This window comes from Mus musculus, chromosome 2 (genome assembly GCF_000001635.26).
Source record: "Mus musculus strain C57BL/6J chromosome 2, GRCm38.p6 C57BL/6J".
Classification (NCBI taxonomy): Eukaryota; Metazoa; Chordata; class Mammalia; order Rodentia; family Muridae; genus Mus; species Mus musculus.
In genome coordinates, this window is record NC_000068.7 from 59,214,898 (window position 1) to 59,234,617 (window position 19,720).

The following is a 19,720-nucleotide window of genomic DNA, read 5'->3' on the forward strand; positions in this document are numbered from 1 at the left end:
AACGTCCTTGATGCCTTCACGTTTTCTAATTATAAGGTGTTTACATCCCTGAGTACATTGGGATGACTGGCATGGAGAGCTGCTCCAGCTGCCAGTCAGAGCCGGAACATGCAGGATACTTGTGCGTCTGCAAGTAAGGACAACCTTGATGGTGCGCGGTGTCTGTCTCCCACCTTGCCGAGTGTGTGCATGCGCGCAGAGCTGTGTACGGCGTGTTTCACGATGCTGACTGTCCATCAGGACTCTGGCTTGTACTGTCTAGACACTCTGAGTTCTTTTTAACGTAGGCATTAGGGTTGTCTCTGGGGTTTGGGGGGTTCAAGCTGTATTTGTATGTTTGTCTCAATCCCAGTAATTCATTTTGTGAGCTAATGCTGTAAAAGTTGTCACCCTGTGCCTATTTGCTTCCACCTGTGTTTATGTTTTCCTTTAAAGCACTAATACTCTGTCCTTTAACTCCAAGTGACCTTCAAAGTTAGGTCTTACCTGTAGCGCTTAGAGAAATTGGAGCTCTCAACTTTAACTTTTAAGATTTAAAGGCTTAATAAAATACATGTGAATGTATCCTCTAGGAATCGCTTTATACCTGCCTCCAAAAGAATTCATGTGCCCTCCGTGAAGGTGATTCTGCTCAAATAATAGATTAAATTTTTAAAAACTCCACTATTACTAGGTAATTTTTTGAGAGAAGTAGACTGAGTGTGATACTGTTTTCCAAACTCAGCATCTGTGGCACACATAACTAATGAAGACAAAGAAGGAGGAGCCACTAACGTTGCATTACTTCACCGTTTGCCTTAACCAGGAACTCTGCGTGGAACTACTCCATACCTGACATTAGAGCTAAGTTTTTAAGAAAACCAGTTTAGGAAATTACTCAAATAGCAGTGTGATTATTTTCCTTATTGAATTTGGGAGTTTGGAAATGGTACAAAAGTATTTGAAGGGCTGTAGCTATAGCTCAAGGTAGGGTGTTTGCTTTATATACTACAAAAACATTAAGACAGGAGAAAAGTAATGGCAGACTGCTTTCATTTACTCTTGAATGCACCTCCCAGGGCCATTAAGTGAGGAGAAATGGCTGTTGCCTGGAGTCCCCAGTAGCTGTCAGAGTCTGACGTAAGGAACGGTAAGGTGATGTACCTTAGAGCTTACACTGTTCTGATGAAGGACTGGCAAACTGATCTCAGTGCCCAGAACTGACCAGAACCTGGAAGCTATGTGCACTGAACCCAGCAGCAGAGACGCTGAGTTTGCCCCCTAACACCAGCAAGCTGACCCCTGAAGTCCCTTAGGAAAGCGGCTGTGATCTTTCCACTGGGGAACTGGGGTGGCCTGAGACTGTTAGAATTTCATTGTTTGGTGATAGATTGTATTCCAGTGAATATTTTGTGTGATATTGCAAGGATTCCAATTTCTCCAGGCAGCAAAGTGTAGCGTATGCTGCTTATTAAAAGGATCGTCATAAGTCATCCAGATAATCTAGTTATTTGGAAGACACATTCTATCTTTATTTCTTTTCATGTCCTGAGGAGTTTGAGTTCATTAATACACATTTGTAGTTTCCGTACATAATTTCTTTTCAAAATTGTCAGTGTTCAGCACTCAGGATTTCAATCATTCACCCCAGAGAATTCTGTCTTCTGAGTTAAGACATATGCCCGCTTTTTAAATAGCAGTACAACTTCCATGAGATTTTTTCAGAAACACACAGCATATACTTGAGTGAAAGCGTCTTGACCTGTAATGAAATGTGCCACTGTCTGTTGTCAACCCTATGAGACAGAGCACAGGAAGGCTAAAGATAAATAAATAGCACTAATTACCTTCTAATTCTGAGTTTAACTACTCCTCAGGACGACATTCTTAGCATGCATGTTACACACCAGTGAAATGATTACTGCTGATAATGTTGGGCATCCAAGACCATCATTCTGGAACATTGCGTCACTTAGCCTTGCTGCCTTGCCCTGGTCCTCGCTGTGGATGATGAAGTCAGCTCTGCTGTTCTCCACGAATGGACCTGGTTTGATGGCAGCAACGTCTCAGTAAGGGCCTTGTACTCAGCACAGACGGAAGGACACTTGCAGTGCACTTGGGTAGACGGCTCCGCTTCTATCCTTGTTTCTCTGCTTGCTGTGTCATCTTGAGGGTTTTGTTGTTGTTTTGTTTTATTTTAAGCCTCTCTATACTTCAGTGTCCTCACTAATAGAATGGGTGTAAACACAGTGACAGACAGCATTCACACATGGAAAAAATGTGTACAGCAGTGCATGGTACCTAGGAAGGGTGGATAACCACCACCACCACCACCACTACCTTCATCTCTACGTATAAAGAGCTCCAAGGAGCTGTAGGTTTTCATTTAAATATATTTAGGGATTCCATGAGTCTCCTTTTGGACATTGACATTAACAGACCAAAACCCTATCTGAGCATTGAGTGGTATTTGTGTTCTCCTAGTGTTTTACTTAACATAAAGTCTTAAGCTTTCAAATTTTCACCATAGTAGCCTCACAAATAAAAAGAGTTTTGTGTGTAAATTCTGAGATTTGGTCATGTAAAAATAACTTATTAACTTGTTGATTTATCACAACCTCAAACGTGGATTCTGTCGAGGCACCTGGTGGAAGAATTGTAAAGTAAGAACCTTTCGCACTCCTCTGAATTTTGGGAGGAAAAGCCACTACATAGCTCACATGTCCGTGTCCTCTTGGGCAAGTCCCAGGGCGCGGAAGGAAGGGCAGCGAGGCAAATATCCCATAGTAGTCTCAGCAACCCCAGTCTGTTAAATATCTGCCATTGGCTCTCTGGTGTCAGAAACAAAGGCCTTTCCATCTGGGCTCCTCTGGCAACTGAAGCCACACAGCTGCTCTCTGGCACAGGTTGGAATTTACATTCTACTTTTATGAAAAGATAGCTTTTCACATAGATGCCAGTCAGCAAGGGTCTCAGGGTTTCTATGGCTGTGAAGAGACACCATGACACAGCAAGTCTTATAAAGGCAAACATTAGTTGAGGATGGCTAACACTTTTAGAGGTTCAGTCCATTCGTCATGGCAGGAAGCATGGTAATGTGAAGGCAGACATGGCGCTGGAGAAGGAGCTGAGAGTTCTACTTCTGGATCTGCAGGAAGAGAATGCCATATTGGGCGTGGCTTGAGCTTCTGAGACCTCAAAGCCCACCCTTTAGTGAGACACTTTCTCCAACAAAGCTGTACCTACCCCCAACAAGGCCACATAGCCTAAAAGTACCACTCCCCATGGGCCAAGCATTCAAACGCACGAGTCTGTGGGGCCATTCTCATTCAAACCACAACAGCCATCCATGTACAGGAGAATTCCTTATTCTGGTGAGGATCAAAGGCTAGCCCCTTTATGAAGATGTATTCTGCCAGCCTGAAATCTCCTCTCTCCTGATCCTTCATGCGTTGTAGCACAGCTGTGACTATCCTGTGCTGCTTTGGGCTTACATAATTGGCTCCCTAAGGAAAGAGTGGTGTTTTATACATGTGTTACAGGTTTCTCTTCCCAGGACCCGCTACTATATCAGTCTTGCAATAAATGATGGTCCAAAGAGGAGTTCAGTACTGTTGGATAGCCTCGTTACCGACTTGCTGTTTTGTGAAAACCATGCACTTGTAGCCAGATTTACAGAAGCATGGTAAGCAAGAGTCTCCCGTCTCTCAGACAGCTTCTTGCCCAGCTGTGCATCCTGTTCATAAGGCAGCTTTACTTTCCCCGCTCCCACATTGATCTAGGAACTAAATCCATCTACATAGTTGACAGTAAAGTTTTATTTCCTGCCTGCTGACATTTTGACACAGATGCTATGGCTTTGCTCCCCCATATGTCCAAATTAGCAGACAATTAAGTACAGGTAATGAAAGGATGGGTTGTCATATTGATTTGGGAATTCGCTCTATGAGAAATACAGGTTAATTCCTAGAAATAAGAGAAATGGGGTCTTTGTCAGAGCCACCCGTAGGCTCCAATCAGAATCATCTTTTGACAGCTTTTGCTGTTTATCTCAATAAGGATGCAGGAGTCCAAGATAAATTAAGAGGCAAGGAAGGATTTTTGTATCCTGATAGTATGTAGATTTCTGGCAAACTTAAAACTGCTGAATAGCTAGCTTACTGCACTGTATACAATCATTAGATGAAGAAATATGTCCAAATGTAGTACCCTCAATGGGCCTTGCATCAGGTGAAAACCAGAGGCCCAAATGACAGAGTCCATTTTGAAATTCCACAGCATGCTGTTGACTGAAAAGGAGTCTGGTATGGCAGTGGCTGTTCATTGTGCCTTCCCCTGCAACCTTGATATGCCCCATGCCCTCTTCAGAGGTACAGGGAAACAGTAAGCAACAGGCTATATGCAGGGTATACCAATTGATTGGCAGAGTACACTGTATTTTTATAACAGATAGACTACTGTCTCTTGGTTTTAGAAATGTTCTTCAAAATAAAAATGGTATTTCCAGTCATGGGTAGGATTAACAAATAAATTTCATAGTTCTATATAGGATACAAGATTACTTATTTTCTATAGAATCATGTGTGTGTGTGCACATGTGCATGAGTGTGTGCGTGTCTGCGTGTGATTGTGATTTGAACTTGCCTCAGGGGCTCTGACTTTCATTCTTAGGCCTACTCATAAGCCACACTCTTTAAATTTTTTTGATGATGATTAAGAAAGTTGAGATCCAGATTTAAGATTGAGGTGAACCCAAATGGCACAGAGTGGGAGTCAAAAGGTGGATGCTCACATTGCTAACACACCGAAGCGCGCGCTGTGTGTACCTCTTGCTCTGGTGCGCTCCTAAATTAGATACCCTGTGTATTGCTTCTGTTGTTTTCAATGAGTGGGAATCACCCTGTTCCTCATTTGTAGAGCTCTTAAAAAAGATGCCATCATTCACGATAACATCTTACTGGATTTTTATGGAAATTACAAGTAGACCTTCATTATGCCTCTATTTATTTAAGTGGTAGTTAAATATCAAAGAGTGAGGTGAGATCCAGGGATCCTTAAAATTTGAAGATAAAAGAATTTGGAGCCCAACCATGTCCTATTGATATTACTTCATTTGAACATGGCTGTCTTAGCTTTAGTAATTACATGCCCTTCCTGTATGGCAGAGTGCCCAGAGCTCAACAAACTCCTGCACAATTATTTACTTTATTCCTCTAAAACAGAAACAACGCCCTGCTCTGCCCCTGCCTCTGCAGCCACCTTTTGTGCAGCCTGAGTTTATTTGCACTGACTAGTCCTCCCTGACATACTTCAGCCACATGCAGCAAACACCTTCATTCCAGCTGTAGGCAAGCATAGTTCACGGGAGTTAGGGAAAGGCACTGTACTGTCACTGCAGCACCCGGCCTTTTATTGTCCCTGTGACTGTTAGTAACCAACTTCTCTCTTCTAGTGGGAGCCAAATGGTCCTGGCAGTTGTGATGATCGTTTAACTTACATCTTCCCGTGCCTGAGCTGCATCGTGAAGCACAAGGAAGGCTGTGTGTGTGTGTGTGTGTGTGTGTGTGTGTGTGTGTGTGTGTGGTGAGAGAAACTAAATTTCATAGTTTTTCCCCCTTAATATTATAGAAATAAGTTTAGAACTGAGGTTAAATGATAGAGCTCCCATGATGTCATAGGGCTTATAGCCAAGAATTCTGAGCAGTCGATCGCACTGGACTCTGTAGAGATAAGTCTGAAGTTGTATGTCAACACTAGAAGTCTGGCCTTTTGTGTGTTCTGTGGATGCAGATGAGGATGTTCATGCAGGAGCTGTACATCCATTTTCTGGTGACCTGTGGAGTGATAAGCTGGACACTGCGACATTCTCAGTTCTACCTTCTCTGAGTTATACTTCAGAATTACTGAATGTGTGTTCTGTCTGAGTTGAAGACAGCTTTTGAGTCTGTTGACACTAGGGTTTGTGTACAGTGTCCTTTAACTATAGAGAGATGTGTTTATACAAACTCCATCTGCTGACCACACATAGCAGGATCACATACACAACTAGAGTACATAATAGGTGTTGTAGCAGGCTTACATGTATGTAACCAGAAAAAAGCATATATACTTGTAACTAAACTTTGTTTTTAATTTATTAAAAATATTTATCACAGGCCTACTGGGAGTAAGGCTCTTTGTCAGAAGAATGTGCAACCACGAACAGTATTGTAGATTTTATTGGAGGAGTAATCGGCCCATGAACTAATTGGACCACAGATCTGCCCCTCCCTATGTATACTCTTGTGTTTAAACGTGCTAATGCTCACATTTATAGCATGTCAGTTATTTGTATATTTACCAATTTAGGTATTTTAACTTTAATTTTTTATTAACAGTACTTTACATTTGAAAGTAATAGAATACTTTTTCTTTGTTAACATTTACAGCCAAACCTGACTTTTTATGCTTAAAATTTTAATTTCCTTTTCAGTTGGATAACCCAGTTCACAGTTTCTTTTCAGAGTTAAATTATTAATGCACGGGATAATTTCCCCTCTATGGGCATACTTTAAATTTGTATGGGCTATTAAATTTGAAATGGTATCTGCTGCCCCTTGATGAGATGGATGGCCAAACATACTTTTGAGGTAGGGTCCCAAAGCTGCTCAGAGCTTTGGCATGCACAGCATGAGAGTTCTGAAGGTCCCTGCCTGCATGCTTGCGTGCTTACTTTCTAGATTGCCATTCCTGTTACTTTGCAGAAATTAGTCCATATGGCCTTACTTCATTTGTGTATGGTTCATGAATATATTGTTTTCCAGAGTGATTAGAGCTGCTTGTACCTTAGCAAAGTAATTTAGTTGTAATTATTTTGTTTCAGGCATTCCTAAGAAAAACCATTTAAAACAAAGGCTTTTCAAACAATTTAAGAGATAAATCTGTGTCTTAACTTGTAGAATGTCTGAATTTATGAATCAAACCTTCAGGGATTAGGGGTTGCATAAAGCAGAAACAGATTGTAAACAAATTAGATGACTCATCAAAACTTGAAGACATTCGTATTACACAGTTATTTCTTATATAATCATACTTTAATAACGATACTTCGGATATACATATAGTTTTTATAAGTAGGATAGAATATCTAGTATTGAAATATTTTGGCTTTGGAGAGATAAGTTTTCCTTGGATAATGATGTAATAGTTTAAGTCACTTTAATGTTTAAGCTAGTAAGTTGAAAATGTTTTATTAGAATATTAATTATACATAATGGGTTTTATTACAGTATTTTCAGACATGTATGCAATATATTGTTGCATGTAGTTTTCTGCTACTGCCTTAGCTCTAGGGGGGGATCCTGCTACCAACCTCTCCCCAGCTCCCCTTGAATCCTCAGGTAAAGGACATAGACTCAGTTTGTTCTTTTACAACTTGCCTTCTTGGCACAATTACTGGTCAGTACGGTCTCCCGCTTGGAAAAGCATGCCCTTACCAGTTTATTGTCTCTGTCTCTCCACCTGCCCTAAACTTTAGTGGCTAGTCCCACCTAGCCTAGCCTCTGCCAAACATCCATGACCACAGGCCTGTAGTGGTGGCCACCAACCCCAGCTTCCTCCCCCACTCAAGACCTCACATGATTGCTACGTTCTTCTTCCACCAAAGCATGGCAGAAAAAATTGCTCTCTCCTTCCTTGTGTCTCCTTTTTCCTCCTGGGACTCAGAAGTCACACCTGTACCTTCCACCCAGCAGTTGGCCCCATCTTTCTTTACTGACAAATCAAGAACCAGTTGGGGAACGAGGTCTTAATATCAGAATTGCCCCCTTCAGTATATTCCAATTTTATTCTACCCCAACCCACCCCACCTCACCACACACGTTCCTTCCTTCCCTTCTATACCCATTTTCCAGCTTAAGGCATGGCCTCATCCATTGGGTTTCACATGCGCAAAGTGTTCGCCATAGAACATCACCTCCTGGGACTGCATCCTTGGGCTCCCAGCCTCTGCCCAGAGCTCTGACTCTCTGATCGCTTGGTGCTACTGAGTCATCATCCTCTGGATATCTTTCCTTCGTGTGACTTATGTGAGCAAGGAATTTTCTTCTTTAAGTATTGCCTTAAGTTGCCTTTTTTTAAAATCAAAATTCTTTTGTATCTGCCTCAGTTTTCGTTCTGGACTGTGGCCACCTCACAGGTCTGCTCTATGGCTTGGTGCTGTTTGTTTTTTCACTTGTTCTTTAATAAGAGGAAATTGGCACTTTGGGTTTTTTGTTTCTTTGTTTTTTTGAATATATAACATAAGCTCTTAACTGATTTCTCTTAAGTTTGCAAAAAATAATGGCGAAGTGAATTCTTAAGAAATTACTGTGTTTTGTCACTTGCTAATGTTGCCTCCATTGTTCACTGACTGAGCAGACATCTTGAGGGCCATGAAAGCAGGTGAGCAGTCTCACCTGAGCTCACGTGAGCTCACCACACTGCAGTGCAGGCTGGGCCACACACCTTGGGCCTACCATGAATTCTATGATGGGAGACGATTTATTTTTTGTTTTAAACACTGTTTCTTATGAACACAAATCCTTAATACTTGAAAAACCTTTAAATTGCCCCTTAAAAGCCTATGTAAGGTTGTTGGGTGAGGGGCGCAAAGGCCAAGGGACCCTACAAATGCACTGACTGGATGTGAGAAGAGTTGGAGGCTCGGCCGCCACTTCAGGGTCACTGCTAGAGCTGGATGGGGGAAAGCAGTGCTCTGTCCAGGCTAGCACTGCTGTGTGATGGCCGAGCCCTGCGCTGCTGCATAGATGAATAGATGGCTGGTTCTTCTCTCTCTTCTGCCGCCACTGCTGTTATTAGAAATACTGTTACTACTGCTGGTGACAAATGAAAAAAATTAGAAAGTAGTTTTAACACCAGTGTGGCATAAGAATAAATGGCCTCTGGAGTCAGGGCCCCAGTGAGAGTCCGTGCTGTGTGCAAGAGGACTGTAGCCTTGGCTGTCCTGGAATTTGCTATTTAGACCAGGTTGGCTTTGAATTTCACAGAGATCTGCCTGCCTCTGTCACCTGAATGCTGGGATTAAAGGCGTGTGTCCCATACCCATCTTGCCTGTGTTCTTACTCTGACTTTTTGAGTTAATATAGTAAACCTCTGCCTGTCTTCAGAGCCACTGAATTTCTTTGTTCCATGTATTGCCCATGTTACTAAATTTGGTTGGTAATCACATAGTCCTGAGTGATCCAATATCTTTTTATATTTATCCTTAAATTAGCCAGGGTGTTTTCTGTTGCTGGTTACTAAAAACACCTAATTATACAGATAACTATTATTACAACCACCATTTAGACAAGAGGAAAGTGATATTTAGGAAAGCTAAGTAGCTCACAAACCCTCCAGTGTTGTCAGTAAGTAGGGATCCTGAGATTCCTGTTCAGGCATCCATACCCCACAGATGCAGAACAGGGATCAACTGACCTCTGCGGTTGGGTTCAGTGAGACAGACGGATGGATAAGGTGGGACAGGGCCTTGTCAGCACTAGACTATCTGAGGACATGTTCTGGAAAGCTGGAGAAAGGAAAGCATGGAGGAAGTCATAGAAAAGGAATTAATGGAGAGCGGGCCTCCATGAAGAAGATGCACATGAACTACTGTAATAGCTACAGGATAGTGTTCAACTGAGACACGCATCTGCCCTGCAAGCTGGCAACAGTGCAGTCAAGGAACAGGATACTGAGTTCACGGGCACCCATGAAAGTCAGTGCACAGCCACTGCAGAGCACTGTCTGCAGTCAAGACCTTAGTGATGGTTGTGTCTGTTATCTCATAGTTTGAGTCTAGGGAATCTCATCTGAGAAAATATTGAATAAAAGCATAAAAATGTTAACCACAATGGCATTTATAATGCCTAAAATTAATGATAAATTGATTGCTCAATACAGGTGGAATTGTATCACATTGTATTGTATTACATGCGTGTGACTGGCAGTACATTATAAAGAATTTTTAATTGCATCGGAGAAAAAAATAGGATTAAAAATAAAACATTGAACTACAAAATGATCAGTTTTACTACAGAAATGCATATACATGTGAATAGCCTCCACATGCATATATTAATGAAGCCCAAGAACACACATCTTAACATGGTTTCTCTGTATGTTTTCAACATTAATTACAAAAAAAGCATTTTGCTTTTTATAACATTCTAAAACTCTAAAATAAGTTGACTGGTAAAGAATAAAAGACTTTATTAAAATAATAATTGTAAGGTGTCATAGGCTAACAGAAAGGAAAGAGATGAATTCTCAAAGGTTATAAGATGTGGGACCTTGTTAGGTGGGTTGTGGTTAACAGGCTTGATTGTCTTGGATATAAAATAGAAAATGTATGATTGTGAAGGTAGCCAAGGATGTACATAAGCCAGGGAGTCGTCGGTGCCTGCAATCCTAGCACTCAGGAAATGGAGCAGAAGGATCAGAAGTTCGAGGTCACCATCTCATATATGGAGCTTGCTGTCAACAGGCTACATCAGAGCCTGTCTTCTAAAGGGGACAGGGGTTAAGACGTAGATGCTATAGCCCAGGGCAGCTGCATCCAGACTGAGAGAGACCCAGAGACGAGGCCAGGTGGCCTGGCTGACAGGAAGGGTTTCAGACAGGGAGAAGCAGAGGGTTATTTATATGCTAGGTAGTCAATAGCATGATACATGATGTCCTTGCGGTAGGTCAAGACCTGTGGAATATCAACTGCAAACCAGTTCTGCAGATTCAACTCTTTTGTACATTTTTGTAGGGAATACTCAGTTGCATTAAGTGCTTCTTTAGGTATATCAAGCCTTTACCTTGGAGGGAGGTGCACAAGGTAGCGTTAAGGGAGACATGGAAAAGTGTATAAAACCTCACTTTTGCTAATGCTTTGCCTTAAGGTAGTCACCAAGGGGACCGCCACTGTATTTTACAGATGGGCACAGTGTCTGAACTGTAGAATTTATCAGGTACTTATGTGTTGTAAACACTTGAGTTTGATGGAAAATAGGCTGAAACAAGATCTAAACATGAACATTAAATAAGGTAATCCCATTACTTGCCACCTAGGAGAGTCAAGGAAGCAAGGATGATGCTTTCTTTCCTCCCAAAACAATGGGGCAGGGAGCTCACCAACGCTAACAAAGCACTCTGGACACCTCTTTTGATGGTATACATGTTACTTTGTCTTCCCTCATTACTGGAGACACCACTTTATATGAGGTTAACATTAAAAGAGATTTATTCAAATGGGAATCTCTTACTGACTCTTGTTGCTCTTGCCTGTAATCCTAATACTAGGGAAACTGAGGCAGGAAGATTGCTATAAATTTGAATCCATCTTGGGTTACAGAGACCCTGTTTCAAAATACTGAAACAAAATCCATGTATCCCTTCTAATTCAAAAATAAAATGGTGGTCTCTAGATCTTGTCTAGGACCACACTACACAGGCTTCAGCTTGTACAGGCATTGGTCCATTCTATGCAGCAGCTTGTTCATACACAACTATAATATATTTTGAAATGATGTTACAACTTTCTTTTGAAGGCAGGAGGTATTGGTACTGACAGAATTATATTTTCCAGCTTTTAAATGCTTCCAACACTATCTCATTGAAAATATGGCGTGAGTCACATCTTTGCCTGAAGAAATACTGGTGCTTTTATGAAGCAGGCAGGAGTTTGTCACTGCTGTGATCACGCATGCCCTTAATCTACTCTTGCCTTCTGTAACCTGGATGTACTCCAAGCCAAGTGAAATCACTCTGACTGGTTTATTAGCATGGGCAGAGCTCTCATATTGGTAGATGCAAGTCTTCCCGTTTGATATATTCCTACCCAGAAGAAGGCAAATGTTGTAATTAGGACAGTCTTATTTTATTGCTAGCGCTATGCAAAAAATATGGAGCTACTTTTCATACAGTTCTGTCTGTGGAAAAGGTCTAGCTAGTTACAGAGTCTTTTAAACTTGAAGTGCACAATAATAGAATATATTGGGCACAAACATGCAAAGTCTTGTTTGCTGTTGTGTTAACTGTCGACTAGTGCCTTGAGTGCCCCAAATTAGCTTTATATAAAGCTTTTTACCACCCCAAGACGGCTCTGTCTGCCACTACACTTAGTTTTGATTCACCTTCCAGGTTAGAGTTGGCCTGTTGGAAAGGCAAGCACTCTGATAGCTCAGAGTAATGTCAGCTGATCACCTGAGATGTATTTAGAAAGAGGCTACCAAGAACTGAACAACAACAACAAAAATAGCTCTTGTTCTAAAGCTGAAAATTCTCCTTGGTGTTTCAGAAGAGCCAAACCCTTCCCATTGTCCTCCACTCCCAGCCCGCGGGGGATTCTGTAAGCCCAGAGCATATCTGTACCACAGTACGGCTTTCACTATTGTTTACACAGAGTGTTGGAGAGTCCTGACCTCTTAGTAAAGTCTCACCATGCTTCACTGTCTTTTCTTACTGAATTTAGTAAAGAATTTAAGGACATCTTGATATAGTAAGGAGGATGCAAACATTGCTTTTAAGTAGACATGAAATCTATCGAGTCTAATATAGACTCCTGCAAACCGCTTGAAGATCCAGGTAAGTCCATCCATCACCTCTCGCAGTTTCAGTCCCTTCTGTAAAGCTAACAGTAGTTTCACCCAGCTCATGAACGCCACTCACATCCCCTATGTGAAGTGCTAACCAGGAGCTGGGTATTTACTAGGTAGTCAAGTCACCGGTGGGTCAGGAGTAGAGCTATCCCGTTGACTGGGTGCTTATGAGCACGGAAGTTCATTTGGGGACTTTAGCAATCAGCTCAGTGTGCTTTATCACTGAAGCTCGGTGGTGCTCAAATGTGATTGGTCCTAAAATTGCTAGAGCAGAGTGAAGCCACCTCCGCCTGGTGTGGGGCACTGTTTACTCTTCCTCCTTCCTGCTAAGCTTTAAGTTTGGTTTCATCTTAATCTTAAGTTTGGTGATCTTAATCCAGGCTCCCAATCTTGTCTTTGCGTTAAGATGGTCTCTGCTTCCCTTGTCCAAGCCTGCCCTGGAACCTGAAATGCCAATGCATCCAGCATTCTGCAGGTTTTCTGAGAAGCCATTAATTGTTTAATGACTGTGAGCTGTTCCAAGCAAGGGGTAGGTTCAGATCACAGATTGGGTGGCCCACTGCAACAGTCCTGACAGCCTACTAACAAAACCCACACAAAGACTGAGTTAATAATCTACCTTAAGCTTTAAAGATCCTGGCATATCTTACTGAAAACAGTTTGTTCACTTCTGCATAGTGCTCAGTGGTATATGTTCAGGAAGCCCCGATCTGGATAGCAAGTCTTGGAAGCCAGTGGAAGAAAGACAATCTTTATAGCCAGTGGTGGTGGCACAGACTTGTAATCCCAGCACTTTGGAGGCTAAGGCAGAAGGGCCACAAGTTCTAGGCCCTACGAGATCTAAGTGACATAGAGAGACCTTGTTCAGCAGAAAAAAACGACATGAGGAATAAAATCAGTACCAAGCTGATGAGAGCACAATTCCTTGGTGTTTCTTTTACTGGGTATCGACACTATAATAGCCTTTTACTATGTTTTTTTTTTCCTTTTTAATTTGACTTTTGAGCCTTACTAAGTTGCACCCACCACCACACCCAGCTCTGCTGTGGTTACCGGTTAGTTAACAGTTTGTAATTACCATGAGCATCCCTTGGACAATGTCGGAAACATCAAGTTAGCATGTTTATGCGTTCCCTCTCAAACCTCTAACAGTTCTGTATGTATGCTGCTCTTGTTATTACCCATGGTCCATATGAGGAAGTTCAGAAAGGGGTGAGATGTAAGACTCCTGGAATATAAATCACAAACACAACATGGCCTAAGTAGGGTTATTGTTGCTTGAGGAAACACCATGACCAAAGCAACTTGGAAAAGAAAGCGTTTATTTGGCTTATTTTGTAATATTTGGTTTATTTTCGCTTCTGAATAGCTGTTTTTTCATTGAATGGTGTCAGGACAGGAACTTAAGCAGACCGGGAACTTGGAGGCAGGAGCTGATGTAGAGACAATACAGGGGTGCTGCTTACTAGCTTGATCCAGATGGCTTGCTCAGTCTGCTTTCTTATAGAACTGAGAACCACCAGCCCAGGGATGGTACTACCCACAATAGGCTGGGCCCTCCACAATCACTAATTAGGAAAAGTTCCTAGTAGCTTGCCTTCAGACTGACCTTATTGAGACATTTTCATAATTGAGGCTCCCTCCTCTCAGGTGACTCTAGCTTGTGTCACAGTTGACAAAACTATCCAACACACAACCCAAGCATTTCTTCCTGAAATGTGATCTGCTTCTTAATACATGCTCAGTTTGTATTTGTTCCTTACTGAACTTCCAGTTCTGATTAGAAACCAGTCAGGACCACATGCCCAGTCACAGGAGGACTGCATGAGTCGGAAACCTGTCTCCTACAGCCCCACAAGTGCCCTGTGTTAGGCAGCTTCAGAGAAAAAAAGTGTTGCAGAAAGGAGATGGGCCAGAAGGCCTGTCAGTCCTGCTGTGTCAGCAGGAGCTTCCGGCAGGTGGTTCTGAGTGTGGAGTAGGAGTGAGGCAGCCAAGCACTAACAGCCCATCCTGTCAGAAAGCTGTCCGCTCTTGCATCTGTTGACAGGGAGGCCTCCCAATACTTTGGCTAAACAATATGGAAATAGATTCCTCAGTCATGAAACGGTCCAGGGAGCTTGCTGTCATTCCCATCTCTGGAGCAGACAGCGTCCAGTTCTGATAGGTCACCTGTTAGGCAGCACACACATCCCTTTGGAAGATGGAACTTGATCCTGGCTGCCTCTAAACTGAGAATTGCAACTCCAGTGAGCAGCTGTGGGCCCAGCAGAAGGAACCATCGCCAGCCAGCAGCCTTGGTCGCAGGAGAAGAAGAGCCCTGACACGGAGTGGGGACGCTGCCATCCACACCGTCTGATTCAGGCTGGGCTGCTGGTGAGTTGGTGGGCTGTAAAAGACCAGAATCGGAATCATTACTTTCATTCTTGTATTCCTGGGACCATAGTCTTGCTTGTTTTAAATAAGAAAGTACTACAGAGGACAGAACGGAATCTTTTCTTGTGCCCCAATATGAGTCTATTTTAAAGTAATTTTGAGTTAATTTTATCTTTAAGCTTTAAAATACTGATTTTTCTGAATCTTATAAATATTGATTAAATTTCATAAACTCAGTCTTGAGCTTTTATGTTCTTATAAAATAATAATGGAAATCATTAAATATACCAAGTAATCAATGTTCCTGTGAGATCCTAACTCTTTTGTTTCGATATTTGGGAAAATTAGTATACTAATACAGAATTTTTCAATTTGAATATTTTTAAACAACTAAAAAGTTTTCTCTCTAAAGTACTCAGAATCTCAAGTTACATTCATGCGTTTGTTGAACACAATTTTCACCGTTGCCTGAAAATTATTTCTTTTACAGTTTGTAACTGGAAATGAGTAAATTTCAAAGTATAATTGAAACTAAAATACTCATTATAGTTAGACAGAAAAAGTTTTTGAATCACAAACATCTATAAGAAAAAAAAAATGTATCTATCTTCTTCAACATTTAGTCTCAGTACCCAGTGGAACACCTGGTATACTCAGATCAGAGTATGGAAATACTTTTTGACTAAATCATTTAAAATCATTTGACTAATCACTTTAGTTTTAAATTTAAAAATCACCCAGTTTTACTCTGTGTGAGCAAAACTATAAGAAATAACTTTGACTATAGTAAGTACCTCCAGATAGACAAGCACTCACATGTACTATTATGACTGTTGCACTTTTAAATAGGACAGACCTGAGATCTAAGTGTGTTAAGTAGCCATAGCGGGCTACGGGACTCAAGCAATTAGGGTCTGCTTCTGTCTCCCACAATAACCTCCAACCCAGCACCAGTCACAGAGCCGAGCTCTTGACCATGGCCACTGATTAACTGGAGCAAAGCATGCCTAGCTACACAGAGGTTGTAAGCCACTCCCACTCGGCGGGCGAGAGTAGTTAGTCGCTGCCTGGTCTACAAAGCAAAGGCAGCAGGGTTACTCAGAGAATCCCCGTTTCAAAAAGACAAGAGGGAAGGGAAATTTAGTCGGCTGACTTCAGAGGGGCAGCCTGAGACCCTTGAGCAGTAAAAACCTTAGAAATGCAGAAATCATTTTGTGAAATTGTTACTCAAAACATTGTTATGCTATTATAACCAGCAGAAGGAAAGCACAGTTATTTTCATTTGGGGTGTATTATACTAAGAAATAAGGCTCAGAGTAATTTAGGCTTCAAATGCTTTGAATGGACACCGAGACTTGCTGCTTTCATGTAAACATTCTCTTCACCACTCCAGGCTCCCTTCGTGTTGGGGCCGGCCAGCGGCTCACATGTCCGGGTTTGAGCCTGGGAGGCATCTTGGAATCTGGAAGAAAAGAGGGAGCCTAGGCGGATTGAGAAATAATGGAACCAAGACAAGCTAGTTCAAAGGTTCAAACTTTTAATGGCAGACACGCTTTATAAAAGAGGGGGGAAAGCCCATTCCCGACAATTCATCCTTGGAGCCTGGAACCAGCTGCAGGTGATGACATGCAGGATATGGCATATAGTCTCCAGAATAGCTCCAGGGCCTCTCAGCAGGTAGCAGTATCTTGAAGAGGAGCAGTAGCAATGGCAAAACAATAGAGTGATCTAGGGAGAAGGCTCCACCCTAGATAATCTCCTTAGTGGCAGCAAGGTCAAGTTCTGGCTCAGCCTGCTTCAGGCTTATGGGAGGGAGGCTACACCTTCAGATGCCTGTTCCATGTGTTTCCTTGTGCTGTTAGATGGGCCACAAGAGGAAATGAGAGTGGTGGTTGGGCTTTGAGCAGTTTAGTGCGTGTGGCAAGAGGCTGACCCACACTTAGAAGCCGGCTCATGTGGCTAACTAGACAGAGGCAGGAAGTATCTCTGCGTCCGCTCTACCTCAGCTGTCACCCACAGAACTGTTAGTTTGAGGATTTGCGTTCACAGCCTATGGAAACACGCCACATGCCAGGAGTTGCATGTATACAGCCCTCGTGACCCGCTGGTGAACATGGGGAGCCACAGCAGTGGAGTTGGGTGTATGGAGCTGAGTTGATGAAGCCCCACTGTCCCACCTGGAGCCCTTACACATCTCAGAGGCCTCTCCCAACAGGACTGGGATTCAGTTCTGTCCTTCACCCATGACTGCACAGTGCCACAGGACACCCAGATCGATCCCTTGTCGCAAGCCTGAGTACAAAAGTGAACAGACCTAACCCATGTCTTCCACATTCACTTTGGCGGCACCAAACACAAGCCACTTGGGCATTGCTTCCAGTCACCCATAAAGCCTGGGAACACACACCTTCCTCTGGGAACAACTTCCCTGCCAGACATCGAGGCCTCCACTCTCCATCCCGCTGAGGCTGAAAGCCGTTCTCTCGTTGTCCCCATGCTCCTCATACACTGTCACCAGCAAAGCTTTCTGAAAGTGTATCTGAGAAGTGCAGAGAGAAAGAGCGTTTACATTTTAATATATTAAATTGTGATCTGCCAGAGGGCAAGTATTCTACGCTCTACTCAAACCTCCCTACCCTAGTGCTTTTCCTATAACAGTGCAACAGTCATGGGGGGCTGCGCAGGCGCAAAGGCCTGGAGTGTCCTCAAACCCGCATTTGACTCATAGTCTTTGTACTTATTTAAACTCATAGTTTCTAGCCATATCTATGAATAATTATAATCACTCATATAAATACATAGATATGCAAATATACCTACACCCTAGGACTGTGATCTAGTCAAGCCCGGTGCCATCCTTTTTCCTGGTTATAAGCTCATGATGACATTCCACAAGTGCATTGCCTAATTTAATTAGTTGAATGCTTATGAAAATTCCATGAAGGCAGAATCTCTACATAAATGCTAAGAATTATGATTACCGTCTTCACTTCATCCCCATGGCTCAATTTTTACTCTGCGTGTTCAATCTCTCGTCATCAACTAAAGAGAGTTTATATGCAATGCCTTTGACAGTGCTGCAAAATTTGAACCATATTTTTAGCTGAGGTAGATACTGACATTGGCTTGTTTTTGCTGATTTGAATCTTGAAAGAATTAAATTCAGTTTAAATTGTGTCTCTTCAGTAGATTATATCTGCAAATAGATGTCGACATTTGAATACCGGCTATCAAACTCTCTGTACTAGACTGTCAGATTATTTTAAATTGTGGACTGAAATTGTGCCATTATTCTGTTTTATTTGAATTGGATTTTAAGAAGAGGATTCTATATAAAGCACACTATTTTTTGAATTGTTTGCTGTTTGCGACAGAGGATAGCTGTGTTGAAAATGACCCCTAACTGGCTGTAAGGGATCCTTGCCACCATCCCTGGCTTATAAGAGATTTTGAATTGCATAGATGAGAACAAGAAGAATGTCAAGAAGGGATGACTTTTAGATTCCCTAGCCATCCGAGCCACTTCTCAGTTTATTTTGCGTTGTCATCTTTGGCTCAGGCAGTGTTTCTTCAGACTTGGCACCACTGTCGGATGTGCCACTGTGTCTCGTGTAGGTCATTCGGGACGCTTGTAGGGAAATGTTCAGATGACGGCACCTGCGTACCAAAGGGACAGGCATTACCCATAGGCCCCAAGCCCCATGCTTTGGCAGTCTTTCTTTACAAAGTCATCACAAGCAACTTGGTCGGCCATCCTTCTCCATCTACAGGAGAGAAATGTGGGATTTGGGTTGGAGAAAGTAGCAGCTCAGGGCAGGAGCCAAGAAACGTAACATCGTAACATCGCAGTAGGCAGCTCAAGTGAGGTGTCAGGTTCTGGCAAATCTCACTTGTGAGATAAAAGATTTCCTTTCAAGCTGTGCAGCTCAGGAGAGGAGGTAAATATAGCAGAGTGAGCTGGGCAGCATTGAGGAGGGCACAGGTTATGGGGAGAGCCAGGCGTGGGCTTTAAACCCACAGAGGCAGAAAAAGATTTGGCCTGGAGCTTTGCAGAATGTTCAGAGAGGGAAAGGCCTGGCACAAGCTGGGTTGACAAGACTGGGGCAAGCATGAGCCAGGTGGCTTGTTTCTTTCATTGTCCACTTTATGCCCGAGCCCTGAGTTTTACGGGATGCACTTGACTAACAGCAGGCGGTGGCCACCACTCACAAGGTCCTTAGGCAGTGGCCACCACTCACAAGGTCCGCAGGCGGTGTGTATGACATGGCAGTTCAGAGAATGGCCTTTGGAATCACCTTCCTGGCTCAACCTTTGCACTCATTCTTTAATGATAAGTATTAGGTAAGAATTATAACACAGCATATGTATTCAGTCATATTGCTAAGAGAAGCATTTTTAAAATGAAATTGAATTTTCTTCTGAGTATTTTGATATAGAAAATCAGCCTAACAAAGGAAAGGAAAACACTGAGAAAGATCTTAGCATATGAAGTCCCTGTGTGTAATAAGTGTAGCATGACTTTCATATTTTTCAAAGATATTCAGTTTATTCGTGTGTTTTTGTGTGCATGTACATGTGTGCAAGTGCCCAGGGAGGCCATGTCACCGTGGCATCACTGATGTAAATGATTTAATCTGGTGGAGAACACCAGGCAGACAAGCACAGCGGTCAGTTTGTGAGTATGTATCAGTATTGTTAGGATCAGAGTGGCACCCGAAGGAGAAAATGGTGTGATGTAATGAAAAGGAAGCGTGGAGCTAGGG

The 19,720-nt window shown here is 42.5% G+C and overlaps 1 protein-coding gene across 27 annotated transcripts in view; it reads left to right on the forward strand.

The window, feature by feature from the left end:
* Positions 1–19,720, forward strand: part of Pkp4 (plakophilin 4) — a 194,356-nt gene that overhangs the window by 54,048 nt on the left and 120,588 nt on the right. For 8 of the 27 annotated variants that reach the window (NM_001362993.1, NM_001362995.1, NM_001362998.1 and 5 more), the window contains exon 3: positions 37–133. The exons of 18 other annotated variants lie outside the window; for them this stretch is intronic. The gene's annotated coding sequence lies outside the window, so the exon portion shown is untranslated. Of the gene's footprint in view, positions 1–36; positions 134–14,856; positions 14,958–19,720 lie in introns of those variants that run through there. One more of the 27 variants, XM_017317531.1, reaches the window with a different exon arrangement.